The sequence below is a fragment of the Lactuca virosa genome, chromosome 8, assembly GCF_052849685.1.
Source record: "Lactuca virosa cultivar CGN04683 chromosome 8, Lactuca_virosa_CGN04683_v6, whole genome shotgun sequence".
NCBI classification, from domain to species: domain Eukaryota; kingdom Viridiplantae; phylum Streptophyta; class Magnoliopsida; order Asterales; family Asteraceae; genus Lactuca; species Lactuca virosa.
The window spans coordinates 325983519-326005223 of record NC_136433.1 but is presented as its reverse complement, the minus strand read 5'-3'; positions in this window follow the sequence as shown (position 1 = coordinate 326005223).

Sequence of the window (21705 nt, the reverse complement as noted above, 5' to 3'; positions counted from 1 at the left end):
CCCTTGCTCAGCATGTTACAAAGGTAGTTAAACTGATGAAATAACTATTATATTTATATACACATACAATTTTATATATAAGTAAAATTTAAACGACACTCGGACAAGTGACCGGTACTTTAAGCCCACATCCAAACAACGAAAAGGACCCAGAATGAGTTATCAGTCCTAAGCCTTTTAAATCTTATTTATATATATATATATATATATATATATATATATATATATATATATATATATATAGATATATATATATATATATATATACAAATATGAATTTTGGGGAAAAATATAAGATTATAAAAGAGTTTGATGTTTTGAGTATTTTTAGATAATTTAATGTTATTTTAACACAAAGTTATTGTGTTATGCTTGTATTCCCCTCCTTAAAATAGTAGAAATTATGAAAATACGGGGGTATGAACTCACTTGATAGATGGTGAACCGGACAGAGTTTCGTTTCACGAAAAGGAGTTTATTTGTCGAGAAACCGGCTCAAATTGGGCAGAGTTTCGACAGGAGAGAGGTTACTTCTCGGAATCTCGAGGCTTCGAGGCTTGCTTAGGGTTCGAGACTTGGTACTGGGGCTTTAGGGGTTGTATGTGAGCTTAGGGGTGTGGAAAATGTGAAAGAGAATGATTTTTGGGGTGAAAAAGTGTAAAAAATCTGGAACCCTCGCATGCTATATATAGTCCGAAGGTTCGGACCCGAAGCTGCGCGAAGGTGACACGCGTCGGACAGGTGGCGAGGCGAGGGGGCTTCTTCGGACCGGAGGCTCGCTGCTGGCTGGCTCGGATTGGACCAACCCTCGGTCCAATGGGAAGGAGACACGTGCGAAGGGGAGGGGCCGAGGTGTGTGCGAGGGGTGTCTCCGGGGCATCTCCTGCGAAGCTGTTTGCTTCTAAGTGGACCTCAGTTGCGGTCCAATCAGGAAGTGCCACGCATGGGTTCGGTCCACTCAGCAGCTGCCACGTGCGAGGGTGACGTGGCATGCGAAATTGCCCGGTTTTTCCCATTTTTTCTTTATTTTTGTGCCAAACTTGCGAAAATCATAACTTTTGCATACGAGCTCCGTTTTTGGCGTTCTTTATATGCACGCGTAGGTAAAATCATACTCTACGACTTTCGTTTAGACTTCGTCGGCTAATTTTGAATTTATTTTTAATATTATTATTTTAAACAGACCGTGACGGGAATCCGTTAAAAATTCATAACTTCTTCATCCGACGTCCGTTTTCGTCTGTCTTTTTACCGTTGTACTACTACCGATGAGACCTTCAATTCTCGTTTAGGTTGTGTCGGCTAAAAATCGCTCGATCTTTATTTCGAGTTTTTAGCTGTACACTGCTATACTAAAACTTAGAAAAATCATAACTTCCTCATACGAAGTCAGATTTTTCCGTTCTTTTTATGAAAGTTCTCGGTTTAACATAAACTACAACTTTCATTTAGATTGTTAAGGCTAAAAAGCCTTTTATCAAAAATTCAGTTTTTACACTGAACAGTGTTTTGTCGGTTTTGTCGTGGATTTTCGATTGGTCATAACTTCTTCGTTATAACTCGGATTTTAGTGTTCTTTATGTTTTTGGAAAACTTGTTACAATCTCCATCACTTGGTTCATCCCAATCGAGATTGCTAAATAATTTATTTTTGAGGGTCAATTATGTAAATATGCACATTATGCTAAAATTTCTCTTTATTATTATAAAAAGAACTATACATTGACCTAAACTATTACATAGGTTTGAAATTACGATTTGTTACATTAGTCATGGTAAATATTAGACTAAAATCTAGTGGTATAATACTAGGTTTCGTCGAAGGAAATTATTTTAAAGTAAACGAAGGGCTGTCCGAGTACCGAGTCACCACATTATCACGTGAGTGCATAGTTACTTTCATCTTACACATAGATATGAAGTATTTTATATAAACTATGTGCTATGTGTGCATATTATCTGTATATTTGCTATCTATGCTGGATGAACGATTTTATACAAGTTTTATATGATTTAAACTGTATATGTATTTATATCTACATAATATGTTGGGTAAAATATGGGTAGATGAAATATGACTTGGATGATGAGTTGAGAGGTGATATAGACCATGACGTAAGGGTAATAGGTGGACGATGTAAGAAGCCTTGTTCCCAAATGTTGGCCCCGTCGTCTAGCAGAGTATGGATGACAACCACAGACTATTCTAGAAAGTCCAGTGGAACACTAGCAGGCTCGCAACCTGTAGGTGTTGTGAACGATGTGTTCACCCGGTGTACTCTAAATCCTGACGATCATGCAAACTTGGTGCCTAAACCTTGGCGATCATGCAGACTTGGTGCCAAAACCCTGGCGACTATGTGGACTTAGTGCCTGTTGTATAAACCCTGGCGACTATGCAGACTTAGTGCCTAAAACCCTGGCGACTATGCGGACTTAGTGCCTGTTGTATAAATCTTGGCGACTATGCAGACTTAGTGCCTAAACCCCGGTGATGACGGACTTCGTGTCGATTCCTTAGGATGATCCTTAGGAATGAATGAACGAGAAATAGCTGATTCTTAGGGTAGATCCTTAAGAATAAATAAGATAATGGGGATGGGTAATTGGGTTAATTGTTTGATGATTAAACCTAATAATTATATTATTGTGGGTTGAAAACCCTATGTACTCACCAGGTTTCCCAACCTGACCCACTCAAGCTTATTTGTATCACATGTGTCGATATGAAGTTACATTACACTGAGAGATTAAAGAGGTGTAGATCACTAGTGTAAATGAATGTAAGTTCTGTTTATGCTTATGTTTCTGTATTGACAATGACATCCCAAATGTTTTAAAATGAATAAAAATACATTTCTTCGAAAATGCTTTGATAACTTATTTATCATGTTTTACTGGAAACAAATTCCGCAACATTTTTATTAAAAGAAGTACTCTGATTTTTATAAAGCATAAACAAAAAAATCGGTCTTTTCTGGCCGTGAAAATGGGGATGTCACAGTTGGTATCAACGCATTAGTTTAAGCGAACTAGGAATAATGATTTATTTCTAGACTTAAACTTAGAATGCTAAGCGATGATCATGAGGAGTGTGTCTAATATATTTTAGGAAGTACACCTAAATAGACACTGACACTAGCTCATTTAGGGAAGATGTCTAAATTGCTTTTATGTGCTAAATGATTTGTGATGCTTTATGATGCTATCGTTTGATCGGATCTATGGTCTGTTGCCGACCGGATCTGGAAACTTTGTGTGTTCAGATTTCTAAACGTTTAATTACGATATTATAACTGGCATGTAATTTTTCAAAGTAATAAGGAGGAATACGCGTCTAAAACTTCCTCTATCTATACTCTCGTCTCGATACACCAAACGACTGCTTTGGTGTGTAGAACATCATGGTGAAGACTCGTAGTGAATTGAGTAAATGGATGAAATGAGAAGGCTTACGATATTGAATGGTACCTATCGGAAGATATCGTAAGAGTGATATCATGCCTTTAGAATGAGTTTAATAAATAATACGTCTAGTACGGGAGAAGCAAACTTTCGATTAGCAGAAAGAAAGATTATCCATGAAGTTATCCCATCGTCTGACATTTCCATCACCAACCGAGTTGAAGCAGAATTGATGATTGAAGATACACATGAAAGAAGTCCTAGTAGAGTCTAGGGAAAATTATATGATTGTTTGGACACATTTGTATGTGTTAAAATTGTTTTTGTGATAATGACTTGGAGAACTGCGAGACAATACTTGGGAGGAGTATGAGTAGGTGTGAATGGTAGTAGAGGCCTATACTACCGGCAGCACAGGACTCACGCTTGGATCAGGGAAAGTCACAAGGTTACCAAGGAGCTAGTAATTGATTTCGTTTTATTCAAGTATGTCGTTACCATCGTTTCGGTAATGACTAAGAAGATGATTGTTATTCCGACCCTAGTGGTCATATCAAATTGACTCCGACTACGCTGAGTATGTTATGTGGTTCAGAGAATCAAGTTCGATGTAGCATCTGACTTAAGACGGAAGATTGAAATAAAAAGCGATCAGTAGAGGTACTGCGAAAAGTTGCTTGTAGCTAGAAATGCTACCTTTTAAGATGAGATTAGAACAAGAACGTAAGTATAGTCTGTTCTGGAAGACTCTAAGAGACCTGAGTCTAAGCGTTGCAACATACGATGATAGGTCATTAGAATATGACACATCGTTCCATTGTAGTAATAATAATAAAAAAAACTTATCTTAAGTTCGTATCCAGTGAGGATCGAGATTGTGACTTGAAGGTCATAATTTGGAGTCTAACGTGAGATAGGGAGCAAGTGCAAGATCGAGCACCGCTTGCAGTAAAGAGGACCAAGAGTTAGATACACATTCGAAGAAACATAGAAGTTACGATTATTACCAACGATGAAGATATAACGTATGGAGTCATTATACAAGCCCTGTTTTGTTGATGATTATGGGACGTAATCATCCTAAGGGGGAGATAATTGTAACGCCCGCAGATCCGGGCGAATCAATTTAGAGACGATGAGCATCAAAAATGAGTTTTTGATTGATGATTATTTAGAAGGATTAATTTTAACAAATTTGTAGTATATGTTACAAGGGTTCCGTACATATAAAGAACGCCGAAATCCGAGTTATAACGAAGAAGTTATGGCCCGTCGAAGTTTTACGGCAAAACCGACACGACACCGGGAGACGTAAATAGTGAATTTACGGTAGAAGACTTTTTAGCCTTAGTGATCTAAACAAAATTTGTAGTATACGTTAAACCGAGAACATACAAAAAAAAGAACGCCCAAATCTGACTTTGTATGAGAAAGTTATGAATTTTATAAGATTTGGCATAGTAGTGCACGACCCGAAACTCGAATTTTAGTTCGAGCGGTTTTTGGCCTACGCGACCTAAATGAGAGTTGAAGATCTCATTAATAGGAACTCAACGGTAAAAAGACAGACGAAAACGGAGTCCGTATGTAGAAGTTATGAATTTTACGCGAACATTTAACAATATAATCTCCTCCTACTGTTAAATTTAAGATCGGTCGAGAATTAGCCGACGAAGTCTAAATAAAAGTTTTAGATCTTGTTTTTACCTATGCGTGGATATAAAGAATGTTGATATTAGAGCTCGTATTTTAAAGATATGGACGGAACTTGGTCCCTACTCTTCGAGCGCGATAAATTTGATACGGCTTTGTAAATCTGAGATAGAATGAGAATTACTTGACGACGTCTAAATAAAAGTTGCAGTACTCGTAAATACCAACGCGTGGATATAAAGAATGTCAAAAATGGAGTTCGTATGAACGAGTTACAAATTATAATAGCATATTTACGTATTAAAATAAAGTATAAATCATATATACGTACACATATATATACAAATGTATATATCATTAGAAAGGTATCGACGATGCGGTTATGATAAGACTAGTGTTGAGTACTTTCAACATTATTTTAGTACAAATATCGTTAAATCTATTTAAAATAGTATTATGAAGGAGTGTTTAGTCGTTTATATAACTATAAGGTCATTAAGTAATTGTGGAGGGTAGTTTTTGTAAATTCAATTACTATAAATAAGAGGCTTGGGCTCTCATATTTCTTGCACCATTCTCTTGATTCAAGAGTCTTTCTCTTCTTATCCCCCGAGCATTTGGGTCCCTCGTGATTCGACTTCTCTTTCTGTAGTTTTTATATAGTAAGGTGAGCGCTGAAGCGTTGCACGAATCTTTCTTAGAAAGATTCAGCGACGAAGTTCTGCCCCTGCAGTGCCCGACTCCTAGCTAAAACCCCCTTGTAAGTAAGTTATGCTTACCCTATTTTAATATAGCTTATATTTAAAATTAGTATTGTTATTATGAACTTATAATAAATATTTGAGTTATTATTATGACTTATATAAGTGTCGTTATAATATCTTTTTAACTACTCGCGGTACGGGGAATCTGGTTTAAAGGGCCGCATAGGGTTGTTGGATTTCAGAAGTGCTATATGCCAAAATGGTCCTGCCCTCCGGTGTTTTATGTCTGGCCCTATCTGTACATAGTGGTTGGAAAGTATTGTTTAAACGCTTATATAATAATAATAATAATAATAATAAGACTAATATTTAGTCATGGTAAATATTAGACTAAAATCTAGTGGTACTAATACTAGGTTTCGTCGAAGGAAATTATTTTAAAGTAAACAAAGCGCTGTCCGAGTACCGAGTCACCACCTTATCAAGTGAGTGCATAGTTACTTTCATCTTACACATAGATATGAAGTATTTTATATAAACTACGTGCTATGTGTGCATATTATCTGTATACTTGCTATCTATGCTGGATGAACGATTTTATACAAGTTTTATATGATTTAAACTGTATATGTATTTATATCTACATAATATGTTGGGTAAAATATGGGTAGATGAAATATGAGTTGGATGATGAGTTGAGAGGTGATATAGACCATGAGGTAAGGGTAAGAGGTGGACGATGTAAGAAGCCTTGTTCCCAAATGTTGGCCCCGTCGTCTAACAGAGTATGGATGACAACCACAGACTATTCTAGACAGTCCAGTGGAACACTAGCAGGCTCGCAACCTGTAGGTGTTGTGAACGATGTGTTCACCCGGTGTACTCTAAATCCTGGCGATCGTGCAAACTTGGTGCCTAAACCTTGGCGATCATGCAGACTTAGTGCCAAAACCCTGGCGACTATGTGGACTTAGTGGCTGTTGTATATGTTGGGTTTTGAGCATTCTAACACTCCTATGGTGTACATGCAACCCTAAATACCTTGGATATATGTTTTCTCTATTATACATGCAAATATCAATTTTTCCAAGGTATTGTTCTAACTAGCATAATGTAAAGTACACATAATATAAATTCTAGTAGAATTACATACCTCTTGTTTGGTGCTTGATTCCATGGAGCTTAAGAGCCTAGTGCCCCAAGTGTGACACCTCAAATGGTTCACACAACATCAAATGCACTTGGAATAACTTAGAGAGAAATGAACACTTCATGAAATCGCCTAGCCCTCTTCATGCATACATGGTCGCCGATTTCGCAAGAATAAGATGCTTATATAGTTTGTCACAATTAGGGTAAACCCTAATTGTCATGGCTTTCCATTTACTTGGATCCATGGGTTCAAATACACCATGGAGCATCCATGGAGCATCCTATGGGTTTTGGCCCAACTTGATAATCCATGGAGCATTAGCCCACTATATAAGTATGGATGATTTACACAATCAACCCATATATTTAATTAGTCTTCTTTTGATCACTTAATTAATTCTAAATTAATTCTTGATCAATACTAATTAAATAATCTTATTAATATATTAGAACTTATAATATATTAATAAACCTCAAGTGTTATTTCTCTCATTTTAGTCTATCCAAATGCATGATGCCATGCAACCCAAATGGACCATGCCGGGTCGGGTCAAGTGTATACCAATTATAGTTATGGACTTAGACACTAATCCAACAGTCTCCCACTTGGATAAGTCTAAAACTATTATTGCAAGTATTACTTCATAACCTCACCAGCAATCGTAGCTCTTAAAAGCTGCTGCCGAACTCTGAAAAAATCAATGACGCGTCCATTAGATAAGTGATCATATATTCCTCCATTCTAGATATCATATGGACTGAGACATGGATTATAATCATTCCCTCTGTCCATTTGTTGTTTCCCAATTTCCGATTTATGACGACTGACTAATTGAACAAATCAAATCAGTCCAGGCCCGGCCGAGCACTTACATTTTGTCATCACTAAATCATCGAGGGGCCCACAGATATCGCTTTTATCCCTTTGAGGGTAAAAGGAATGGATAAACTTCGACTCATATGCTTGACTGACTACTTGTTGAATCATACACAAAGGCACGTTTTATAACATCGAGTTACCAATGCGTTTACGTGCAATCAATGTATAACCAACTCGTAGTCAACAACTCATATCTCTAGGTTTGAAGAATATAAGATATTATCGTCTCATGATTCACTCGTGATAAAATCCATGAAGTGATTCAAATGAGCGTGTGTTGAATCCAATACTCAGAACTTATGAGCACTCATGAATGTTGTAGCAACCACTGCTATGTCTAATGCACATTAGACAAATCATACAAGCCAAATTCATGACAGTCTTGATTCATATCTACTTCCAACATATGACTGACTGTGGATGGTTTAAATAACTTAGTCATTCGGAAGAATGACCTAGTTATTCTGGAAGTCAAAACATGCAAAGTGAAACACAAAAATAATACTAATCTTGTATGGCCGCAACACTTTGAGTGTAAATAAAAACACTTTTATCTAAGCACCATATTGATTACTCATTATTCATGTTTCGATTAATCAACTTAATACTTGACTTGAAACAACAATGATGCCATGCTCTAAGCATGCACACTATGTTCATCCAAACAATAGCTATGCCATACTCCAAGTATGCACACTATGCTTACATGGGTCATCTCTTTGTGAAACAGATCATTTGACAATATTTCAATGATGCTCATTTCACAATCCCAAATCCTTTACAATAAATGTAAGAACACCAAATTCTTGTCATTTACCGTAATCTTGTTAGATTCTAAACTTATATGCAATGACCCTCTTGTAATGAATATGCACACAAGTCACAAAGACTTGGAAACAGACATTACAAAGCATTCCAATGGAGATCAATTCCATGGAAACGAAGTCTCAAATTCAAAGTACATTCCTTTGAACATCCTTCTTGCATCAAGTTCTCTAATCTTACATAGATTCAAAGAATAACTTCCACCTATGGAAACAATTCCACATTCCCATTTTGACCATCACTTTTGAACAAGAGCTGCCTCTTTTCAAAATATGTCAATATGGTCCTTACTCTATACTTCCAATTGCCCTTGAGTAACCAATCTTTGGCAAACCTCAAATTGTTCTCGACAATTGCTTAATCATTTTAGTCATATCCAGTTCTAATCCCTTTTCCCTTCTTAATGCCCTAAGCATTAGCAAAATTTAGAAAGGATAAATATTATAGCACATGCAATCGATCCTATATCCTAAGCATATGGGACATGATTCATGCTATAAAATTTTTATTTGCCATATTCTCACAATTCGAACTATGAAGAGATATGCCGTAATCATAATCGAAATTTTGAGAACGCAACATATACAAAATTTCCTTATATTGAACCATTCCAACATAACATTCATATATATCCTTGACTAAAGTTGATTAAAATCTCAATCTAAGCTGGTAGAATTGGAATGAAGTATAAAATCCTCTCCCTTAATTATAGGGAAACAACTTTTCAAAGCGAATTGAAACTTTTGTTTTCTATAACTAACATTGCTAACTTGCAACATAATCATCATGCTCCCACTAGCATAATGATTATTATCTTACTAGCATAACACTTATGCTCCCACTAGCTTTGACATGTACTCAGAAATCAGCTGGACTTCTAGAAAAACAATACTTTATTGACTTTCTTACCAAAGTTCAGATTTCTGATACAAGATGCTTTGATAAGACTTTATCAAAATCATACACCTTTCCTTAGATAGCTCACTTGTGTGTCTAAACAATTATGAAGAGGGATGTCGTAATCATAATGTTTAGACCTTTTGTCATTCTCACAATTGCTATCTACTTAAAATCTACTTAGTGAAAGAGTTTCCTCACCATCATTTTCATGAATCGGAGAGAAACCTTATGACACTTAGATTTTATGGTGTATGTGTTCCTATCCATGTGAATCTGTCATAACCATAATCACAAGACAAGGTTAGTGGTAAATCCAAACACATATGGACTGAACTTGTTCAATCTTAATTTCTTGCCACCCGGCAGCACAAGGGCCTACCATTGCTTCCAGGTTGTTATGCAAACAATTGAGAGATCATAGAACTCACAAGCATAGTCAACTTTTAACTGGAATAGACACATAAATAAGAATATGTCAACACGATAGGTTACAAACCTCAAGTCGTGGGCTAGTGATTAACAAAACTCTTGATTAGTTCTTGAAACTATTTCAGGATCTTTCAAACTCCCACTGTCCTCTTGACATATAAGACTCTCTTGCCCAATATTCAAGAGATAGTGCAGATTCTTTTACAAACACTTCACACAATTGGCCTTAGTTGGTCTTTGTTTTATCCAAAACATCACAACTTACCAATTTCAAATGTACAAGAGTAAGAAAACATTATACTCTACATTTGACAAGTGTTTTAAACCTTTCTTAATATTATGTCACTCAAGGCTCAATTTTGGAGTATGATTCTAAGATTTTATTTTGGAACGAAGTATGATTTATCCTTTGATATAACCATTTCCACAATTCACGATTCCTCTCCTTAGCCACCAAATGCACTAAGGTGTCCTTAGAGGATCAATTTTGATATGGTTCCATAATCACTAAGATAATCATAAAACAAGATACACAAGTACTCTCCCATCTCTTCAGATTGGAGAAACACTTATCTTTCTGCCTTATTTGATTCTTCTTATTCATTCTGCCATATATTGAAACTTTTCCAATGTTTCAGAATTACACTTAAACTTGTAAGCATAATCATATTTACTAAACTTTAGTAAATCATAACGAATAATCTTACCAACCTTTGTGGTGGACCTGACTAGTGCACAACCTAATGTACCCGATCCTTTAGTCCTTCACTTGACTCACATGCGAATGTGAACAATGAATTAGTCTTAATTTACCAAAGATGAAAAATCTCATTCATCACACAATACAACTTGCATGATTCCAAGTTTCTAACCAACTGAAACTTGGGTGATGAGAATCTTTCCTTATTTGATAAATTATGACACTACCACAAACGAAAGAATCAAATTCATTTTTCCAATATTGCTTATCAATGTAAACATATAAACAACAATTTTTCACAAATGCCTTTGTAAGGATACTTAAAATAAATAAAATCAAAACTTTTCTTTTATTTTAAAACTTGCGGACAAACTTATCCTTACAATGCAAAATCATATGAAAACTTTGTTGTTATCTATTCCTAAGCAATATCTCATAACTCTTATGCAGTGGCTCAAAATTCTGGTCATCGAACCATGCGATCAGAATCAGCACACCTTTTCTTTAAGCTTCCTTTGATTCTTCAAAAACATCAAAATGTAATTACATTACATCATGTTTTAAGAATCTCCAAAAGAGACTTAATAGAGTTAGATAACGGACTTTACCTGAAGTAGAATCAAACTTTTGACTTTACCATCCTTATGAGGTTTCTGGTAAATTCGGTAGCTTCGCAACCAATGCCCCTTTCCTTTGGCAATAGGCACATATGGACTCTTTGGGAATGGTACATGGGACTATCTCAGACTTAGCCTTTCTCTTTACCATTTGGTCAACCGAGTTGACTATGGCCGATCCCTTTCCATTGGGAAGAGAAAGTTTTTCTGGATTTCCAGTGTCACCATTGTCAATGTCCATGAAGTTTTGGGAAGTCGATCTTCTAATCAAATTTTCTTTACCAGTGTTCCAAATCATTGCTGATTCAGCAGCACCAAGCAAATAAATAAGATCATTAAAGGGTCATGTCGTGATCTGTTATCAGGGAGTGACTGAAGAACCAAGTCAACAGCCAGCTACCTCGAGACTTCGACACCCGACTCTCCCGGCTTGTCAATATGTGACTTAATCTCCAAGACCTAAGCACATATAGACTTTGTTTGCCAATAGGGATTGAGTGACTTAGAACTTATCAAGTCTTGAAACTTGTGGGATTGGAAGAATTATTGAAGGAGGTGGAGGAAATGAAGTATGATTTCCAGTCCCACTAATGCACAACAAAGGGATTGATCTTTCACCTTGATTGCCATTTTGGATATCATCTTCATTAGGAAGCTTGTTCCTAAAGATTTGGGAAGACCATAGCTGTCTAAACTAGACATCTATAATGGGAGGAATTCAAGTTAGTTGATTTAAAGTCCTTAATATAACACCCAATATGAAATATTAAGGCTAGGACCCAACAACCTATTTATAACTGGAAGAGGGATGCCGTAATCCAAATTATAAAATAGTTGAAGGTAGGTAAATGACGATTTACCAATTTCCACCATGAAAAACGAAATATAATTAAGTTTTAATTGGATTTGAAACTCCTAGATCTTTTGAGATACATTGAACTTTCAATGGCATGTTTGAATCTCGATTATGCCCTCTCAAGTTTGTGACTGGGATGCCGAGGATCACAAACAAGGTGTGAATAACCATGCAAATTGACTTGGTGCCCTTAACTTTATCACCTAATCGATGTGCCGGTTAACCACACACGCTCCACCGATCTATAATAAAGTCAAGTTACCCTTTGCCACTCTTACTAGTCCTTATTAGTGTGCCGGTTAACCACACACGCTCCACTAACGACTTGGTAAGGTACAAAGTGTAATTTCATGGGTTAGCACCTATTTCACATTTTCCTAAGTAACTAAGATTGGGAATTAATAAGTGTTTTGTTACTTAGTATTTATCATTATACTTTTAATGAAGGGAGAATTATAGTCTTTTCCTACCCGTTCGGCTAACGACCCTCCACCAGTCAAGGAAGCGGTGGGTGAGAGTGGACACCCATTAAACTGTCATTTTATAGGCAGTAACCTTATACCCCCCTTATAGACCGGCTTCGTGAATGAGGCCTACTAACGGTAAGATTGACTTTATCTTATACATATCTATATAATTAAAATTATAATAATAGTATAAGGGTGTATTTTAAACATTTAAAATACTTGGTGGTTTAATCTATTAATTAAACTATACTCTTAATTTAATTAAACTTAAACCATGTCTTTATGGAATTATTAACTCTTTTAATTAAACACTTTAATTAATTTAATGAAATCCATAAAGTTTGAATTTTAGCTTTTAAAATTCTAAGGGTTCAATTTTGGAATTAAAGTATACATGAAGTGTAACTTTACAAATTCCAAAACTTGAGGGAAAGTTTTGAAACTATTCAAGACTTTTCATTTCATAACTTATGAGTTTAATGGTTCATTAAAATGAAGACTCTTCATTTTTATGTAACTCCTTATCTTTTAATGATATCTTTTAGAGAAGTGACTCTTTAACATCCATAACTTGAGGACAAGTTATGGAGTCATGATACTATTTAATGAAAAGGACTCTTCACTTTTATGTAACCTATAACACTTTTATGAGTTTTAAGATTCATAAATATGACTTTTCATATAACTTGAAGACAAGTTACAAAAACATATTTTATGAACTAACTCTAGATTAATTTGGATCAAAAACAACTAAAACTCAATTTTTTTCATTAATCTAAACTAACGCATAAATCAAGGAAACATAAAAAACTTTTGGTAATCCATAACTTGAGGACAAGTTATGGAGTCCATACAATTTCATTGAGATCAAGAATTATACTAAAAAACAATTTGCACATAATTCCTATGATCTACCAAAACTCATAAGCATGAACATTCATAATCAACAGTTTTTCAAGAATCACATAAACATATATAAAACTTGAAACTTTGATTATAACATTGAAATTGGTTTAACATAATCATTACCACATTAAAAACATGTTTTATAAGACCAAAACAATCAAAGGTAATGATTCTAGACCAATTCCAGCACCAAAACTCGAAGATATGCTGTTTGAGGTCCAACTCGTCGAGTGCATGAACCAACTCGTCGAGTCCCCTGTTCAGACAGCACAAAACTTCGATGTTTAAGCAGTTTGCATCAAGTATAAGTGAAAACAAGCCTAGTCTCTGATACCACTGTTGGGTTTTGAGCATTCTAACACTCCTATGGTGTACATGCAACCCTAAATACCTTGGATCTATGTTTTCTCTATTATACATGCAAATATCAATTTTTCCAAGGTATTGTTCTAACTAGCATAATGTAAAGTACACATAATATAAATTCTAGTAGAATTACATACCTCTTGTTTGGTGCTTGATTCCATGGAACTTAAGAGCCTAGTGCCCCAAGTGTGACACCTCAAATGGTTCACACAACATCAAATGCACTTGGAATAACTTAGAGAGAAATGAACACTTCATGAAATCGCCTAGCCCTCTTCATGCATACATGGTCGCCGATTTCGCAAGAATAAGATGCTTATATAGTTTGTCACAATTAGGGTAAACCCTAATTGTCATGGCTTTCCATTTCCTTGGATCCATGGGTTCAAATACACCATGGAGCATCCATGGAGCATCCTATGGGTTTTGGCCCAACTTGATAATCCATGGAGCATTAGCCCACTATATAAGTATGGATGATTTACACAATCAACCCATATATTTAATTAGTCTTCTTTTGATCACTTAATTAATTCTAAATTAATTCTTGATCAATACTAATTAAATAATCTTATTAATATATTAGAACTTATAATATATTAATAAACCTCAAGTGTTATTTCTCTCATTTTAGTCTATCCAAATGCATGATGCCATGCAACCCAAATGGACCATGCCGAGTCGGGTTAAGTGTATACCAATTATAGTTATGGACTTAGACACTAATCCAACAGTATAAACCATGGCGACTATGCAGACTTAGTGCCTAAACCTCTGGCGACTATGCGGACTTAGTGCCTGTTGTGTAAATCTTGGCGACTGTGCAGACGTAGTGCCTAAACCCCGGTGTTGACGGACTTCGTGCCGATTCCTTAGGATGATCCTTAGGAATGAATGAACGAGAAATAGCTGATTCTTAGGGTAGATCCTTAAGAATAAATAAGATAATGGGGATGGGTAATTGGGTTAATTGTTTGATGATTAAACCTAATAATTATATTATTGTGGGTTGAAAACCCTATGTACTTACCAGGTTTCCCAACCTGACCCACTCAAGCTTATTTGTATCACAGCAGTCGATATGAAGTTACATTACACTGAGAGATTAAAGAGGTGTAGATCACTAGTGTAAATGAATGTAAGTTCTGTTTATGCTTATGTTTCTGTATTGACAATGACATCCCAAATGTTTTAAAATGAATAAAAATACATTTCTTCGGAAATGCTTTGATAACTTATTTATCATGTTTTACTGGGAACAAATTCCGCAACATTTTTATTAAAAGAAGTACTCTGATTTTTATAAAGCATAAACAAAAAAATCGGACTTTTCTGGCCGTGAAAATGGGGATGTCACAGAAAACAAGTTTAAAGAAGATGAAGGAGTAGAAGTCGATTTTTGATGTTATTTGCACATGCATGGCTTAAATCTAGATCTTAACAAAGGTGTTCTTGGTAAAAATACACAAACATTATCATAAAATACGAAAATGGTGATGATCTTATAATAAGAAGAGATGAAGATAAAGATTTACCACATAAGATCATAAGACAATCGTAGAAACTTGCATGTATGATTTAGTTAGGTGTTTTTACCTTGATGAGTCCTTATATATGATGGATATTTTTATGCAAAATGGTGGTTTTTGCGGGAAATTTTTGTGGGCGAATGGAAGAGAAGGAATGGGGGTTTTAGAGAGAAGAAAAAAGGGAAAAGAAAGATTTCATCTCTCTGGATTCCTAATCTCTCTCGTCATCTCTTTGAGGTTTCTATCCACGAAAATTAGCCACCAAAATACAGAGATGTATGTGAACTTATGAAGAATTGAATGTAAAAATCTTTCCAAGTTATTCTGCATCTAACATCGAATTTCCCTTAGAGAGAAGGAAGAGGGAAAATTTGGAGTGAAGAATGGGGGTGAATGAGTGGTATTTGACTTTTGAGGGAGAGATGAAGAGAGAGAGAGAGAGAGAGAGGAGAGTGGTCCGAATTTTTTTGAATGGAGAGAAGAGCTCCCTATAAATTTAATAAAATTCAAATATTTTATAAAAATATCAAATTTTTATAAAATATGCACCTTATCCTAGTTTTTATTCATAAAACATTGATTTTTGACATATAAATTAAGGGTAAATGTTTTTGACTTAATTTTTATTTTCCTTGATTATACTTTCCTGAATTTAATTATTTTAAATTGATATTATAAAGTCCATACCAATTTTTATGGATTTGTAGGTGTTAAAGTTTATAAATATGAGTTTTTAGGGTTTTTAGGGCCTGAAGATTTAATAAATATTTGAATATAAAAATAAATTGAATCTTTGAGACTTCGAATTATTTTCGGGTTTCCTAACTCTTATTCAAGTAAGAAATAATGTTTGTAATTTATTTTTATCGGTTTATTGGCATTTCTATGTAGTGATTCTGAGATTCAAGCGAAATTGAAGAATCCAGTATATTAGTCCTAGTTTTCATCTCTGACTTAAGATCCTATGAGACTCTGACCTAATTTCTACTTCTAGGTCAATTCCATGATGTGTGTATATGATTCATGAAAGGTGTTCAAGTCAAGGAATGACCCCAATTTGAATAGTTGTTACAGTTAAAGTAACTATAAAAGTCACGTATCAATGTGAAATATAAGTACACTATCCATTGTTTCTAATTGTTTCCAAGTTTTTAGTAGGTTATAACTTAGCTTCTAGTTAGTAAGTCTAGTATGTTTCGTGCCTATACGTGCAACTAAGTTTATTCAAATCTAGAACTGTCTCGAATTTTGACGGTTGTCAGATTATAGCCATTTGACCAATCCCAATTGTAGGTGTTATCTACAGATCCATTATTAACCAGATTTTCAATTGCTTCACTTTAATTAAAGAGATTTTCAATTAACTAATTTAAACGTACATTTTATGCTTGGGCTAAATTTCGTTGATTAAAAGCAACATCTAATTGAGTTTCACTAAGAAACCTAGCATCGTTTTCTAACTTTAAGCCTATTTCTGACATAGTGACCTTAAGCTTCTTGTCTTCCTATCAAGTGATAAAGATCTTGGGTAGCTATGTTCTTTTCATCTAAGGCTTTGTTATAATCTGTAAGGACGTCAGCACACATTTGAGTGAGTTTTTCTAGATGAGATTCACAATCATGCATGCTATAGTTATTTGACTGTATCATAAATTCTACTTGCTTAACGATGGTGATGCTTCCTTCCTTTGCCATGAACCAGTAGTTTTTCTTCAACCTTGTGGATCCATACTTGGTGTCATCGCCCTTCCTCACAACAAGACACAACTTTCATCGCTTCTTCTTGTTATCAGTTTCCTCATCTTCATCTCCCGAGGTCCATACTTGATGATCTCTTCGCACTTGTGCCATAAAATCATTTTGAATTGCTTGTTCCTTGTGTTTAACATCTTGTGCCATTCTAATATAGAATGCTTTTTGTTACACCCCGCTAAAGCGGAAACACGAGGCGCAACAGTACAAAGGGTCTCATAGAAAAAGTTAAAAGACAACACCAACCATAGTATTAAAAAGCATTACAATTTACAATGACTTTGAACAACTTTTTACAAGAAATTACAATGTATTTAAAAGACAACACATGCGAATGCTCCTACAAGTGATGTGTCTTTAGTTGCCTCTTACTAGATGTTTCTTGAAAAATCATGCAAAATAAGCGTCAACTATAAAAATAGTTGGTGAGTTCACAGGTTAAAAATAATATTGGTTTCATTAATCGTAATCAAAGTCTTGATAGAAGTTTCCATAAATAAAAGCATATTGCTAAAATGAGTAAATAAGTTTGCCTAAACAAAGTTCGTTGTCATCATGAGAAATAAAGTACTCTACCAAAATGAGATGCAAAGTTCATATTCTCATGGGAAATATAGTTCGTTGCTAAAACGAGTAAACAAGTTTCGTTGCTAAAATAAGTACACAAGTTTTGTTGCTAAAATGAATATACAAGTTTCACTGCTAAAATGAGTATACAAGTTTCGTTGCTAAAATACGTATACAAGATTCATATGTGCATCAAGTTTCCATTCATGAGTTCACAACCCAAGCCTAATGACCGAATCGTGCCCTATTGACTATTATGTATATTGCAAACATAGTGTATAAAATGGTAAAATGCACTCAATTGAATTGTGCGTGTGAGGAATGTTGGGTTTTGAGCCTTCTAACACTCCTAAGTGTACATGCAACCCTAGAAAAACCTTGGATCTATGTTTGTCTAAAATACATGCAAAATACTTTTTCCAAGGTTCATAATCCTATCTAGCATACATGGGGAACATTAAACATAAAAGATGGCTAGAATTACATACCTTGTAATTGATTTGATTCCTTGAAAACCTTGAGAGCCTAGCACCCTAAGTGTGATGTCTCAAATGTCTCACACAACACCAAATGCACTTGGAATAAAATTTGAGAGAGAATGTCACACTTAGAAATCGGCTTGCCCTCAATCTTGCTTCTAGTGCCGATTTTGGTGAGCTTCATATCCTTTATATAGTGTGTTACAATTAGGGTTACACCATGTAAATCCTAATGTAACATGGCTCTTCATTTCCATGACCCATGGGTTTGTAACTCCCATGGAGCATCCTATGGACCTTAGCCCAACTTGATAATCCATGGAGCCTTTAGCCCACTATATAAGTTATGGATGATTTACATAATCAACCCATATATTTAATTAGTCATCTTTTGATCACTTAATTAATCCTAGATTAATTCTTGATCAATAGTAATTAAAATAATATTATTAATATATTAGAACTTATAATATATTAATAAACCATAAGTGTTATTTCTCTCATTTTAGTTTATCCAAATGCATGATGCCATGCAACCCAAATGGAACATGCCGGGTCGGGTCAAGTACAACCCAGAAATAGTTATGAACTTAGACACCTAATCCAATAGTCTCCCACTTGGATAAGTCTAATAACTATAACTGCAAATATGACTTCAGGAACCGATGAGCAATCGCCGCTCTTTTCAAGGTCTCGCGGAACTGAGATGATGATGATATTCCATTTAAGATAAGTGATCATATAATCCTCTGTTCTAGATATCAGCCGGACAAATACATGGAACAATGTCTTACTTATTGTCCAGCAGTTTGTTTCCCGATTTCCGATTTGTTTGACATAGAACTTAAGTGAACAGATCAACTTAGTTATGACCGGGCCCGATACACAGGTCAAAACAAAATCATCGAGGGGCCCAGATATCGCTTCTAATCCAAGAAGGAACAGATAAACTTCGACTCATATGCTTGTTCTACTACTTTTTGAATCATACACAAAGGCACGTTTTATAACATCGAGTTACTAATGCGTTTTCATACGATCAATATATAACCAATTCATAGGCAACGAGTCATATCTCTAGGTTTCAAGACTTATATGATATTACCATCTCACGATCACTCGAGATAAAATTCCATGAAGTGATACTAGTGAGTGTGGGTTGAATCCAATACTCATAACTTATGAGCACTCATGAGTGTTGTAGCACCACTTTGTCCAACATCTTAGACCTCTACAATCCAACTCATGACAATCTTGATTCATATCTACTTCCAACATATGACCGACTGTGGATGGTTTGAATAACTTAGTCATTCAGGAAGAGCGACTTAGTTATTCTGGAAGTCAAAACATACAAAGTGAAACACAAGAATAATCGAATCAACTTTGGTCTCAGAACTTATGAATATAAATAAAACCACCTCTTATTTATCACCATATTGATTGCACATTATTCATTGTATACTGTTTCAAACTATCAACTTTATACTTGAATTAAAACAATAGCTGTCCAATGCTCCGAGCATGTACACTATGTTTTCTAAACACTAGTCATGCCATACACCAAGTATGCACACTATGTTTGTCTAAACATTAGTTATGCAATACATCAAGTATGCACACTAAGTTTGTCTATGATCTTTACTCTGTGAAATAGATCGATTGAACATACTTCCAATGATTCTCATTTCACAATCCTAAATCCATACTGTAAATGCACGAATCCCAGATTCCTGGCATTTACTTAAATCTGTTAGATTCTAAACTTATATGCAGTGGTCCTCTTGTAATGATTATGCACAAAGTCACAAAGACTTGTCAACAGACATTACAGAGTATTCTAATGGAGATCAATTCCATGGAAACGAAGTCTCATATTCAAAGTTCATTCCTTTGAACATTCTTCTTGCATTAAGTTTCCTAATCTTACACAGATTTAATGAATAGCTTCCACCTATGGGAACATTTCCATATTCCCTTTTGACTATTACTCTTGAACAAGAGTTGCCTCTTTTTAGAATATGTCAATATGGTCCTTCCACAATTAACACTGTACTTCCAACTGTCCCTGAGCAACCAATCTTTGGTAAACCTTAGATTGTCCTCAACAATTGCTTAATCAAATTAGTCATATCTGGTTCTAGTACTTTTCCGTTCTTAATGCTCTGGGCATTTGGAAAAATTTAGAACAGATGAATATTATAGCACATGCAATCGATCCTATATCCGAAGCATATGAGACACGATTCATAAAGACATGATAATAGACCAATCTTTTGCTATAATATTTATGTTTCTATTTGCCAAGTTCTCATAATTCAGATTATGAAGAGGGATGTCGTAATCATAATCGAATTTTAGAATGCAAGTAATGGACCCATATATAGAATTTCCTTATGTCGAGCAATTCCAACATGAAATTCATATATATATATATATATATATATATATATATATATATATATATATATATATATCCTTGACTAAATATGATTAAAACCTCAATCTAAGCTTTTAGAATTGAAGTGGAGTATAATTTTCTCTCCCTTAATTATAGCAAAACAACTTTTCCCAATTGAAACCTTTTTGTTTTCTATAATTAACATTGCTAACTTGCAACACTTAGCATAATTATCATGCTCCCACTTGCATGATGATTATTAGCATAATACTTATGCTCCCACTAGCTTCGACATGTACTCAGAAATCAACTGGACTTCTAGAAATCAATCCTTTGTTGACCTTCTTACCAAAGTTCACATTTCTGATACCGGATGCTTTTGATAAAACTTTATCAAAATCATACACCTTTCCGTAGGTAGCACATATGTGTGTCTAAACATTTTCAGAACTATGAAAAGCGATGCCATAATCATAGTCTCAATTGTTTAGACCTTTTCCATTTCTCACAAGTCCATGTTAGTGTGCCGGTTAACCACACACGCTCCATAACGACTTTGAGAATGCAAATATCACAATTGTTATCAACTTAAAATCTACTTAGTGAAAGTGTTTCCTCACCATCATTTTTCATGAATCGTAGAGAAACCTTATGCCACTTAGATTTTATGGTGTATGTGTTCTTATCCATCTGAATTTGTCAAAACCATAATCAAAAGACCAGGTTAGTGACAAATCCAAACTCTTATGGATTGAACTTGTGCAGTCTTAACTTCTTGCCACCTGGCAGCTCAAGGGCCTGCCATTGCTTCAAAGTTGTTTTGCAACCAATTGAGAACTCTCAGAACTCATATGCAAAACCAACTTTAACTGGAATGGGCACAGGAATAAGAATATGTCAACACGATAGGTTATAAACCTCAAGTCGTGTGCTAGTGATAAACTATAGGTTTTCCTTCTTGATTAGATCTAGAAGCCTTTTTCCAAGATCTTTAAGACTCCCACTGTCCTCTTGACATATAAGACTCACTTGCTAAATATTCAAGAGATTGTGCGGATTCTTTATCAAGAGAAACACTTCGCACAATTGGCCTTAGTTGGTCTTTGTTTTATCCAAA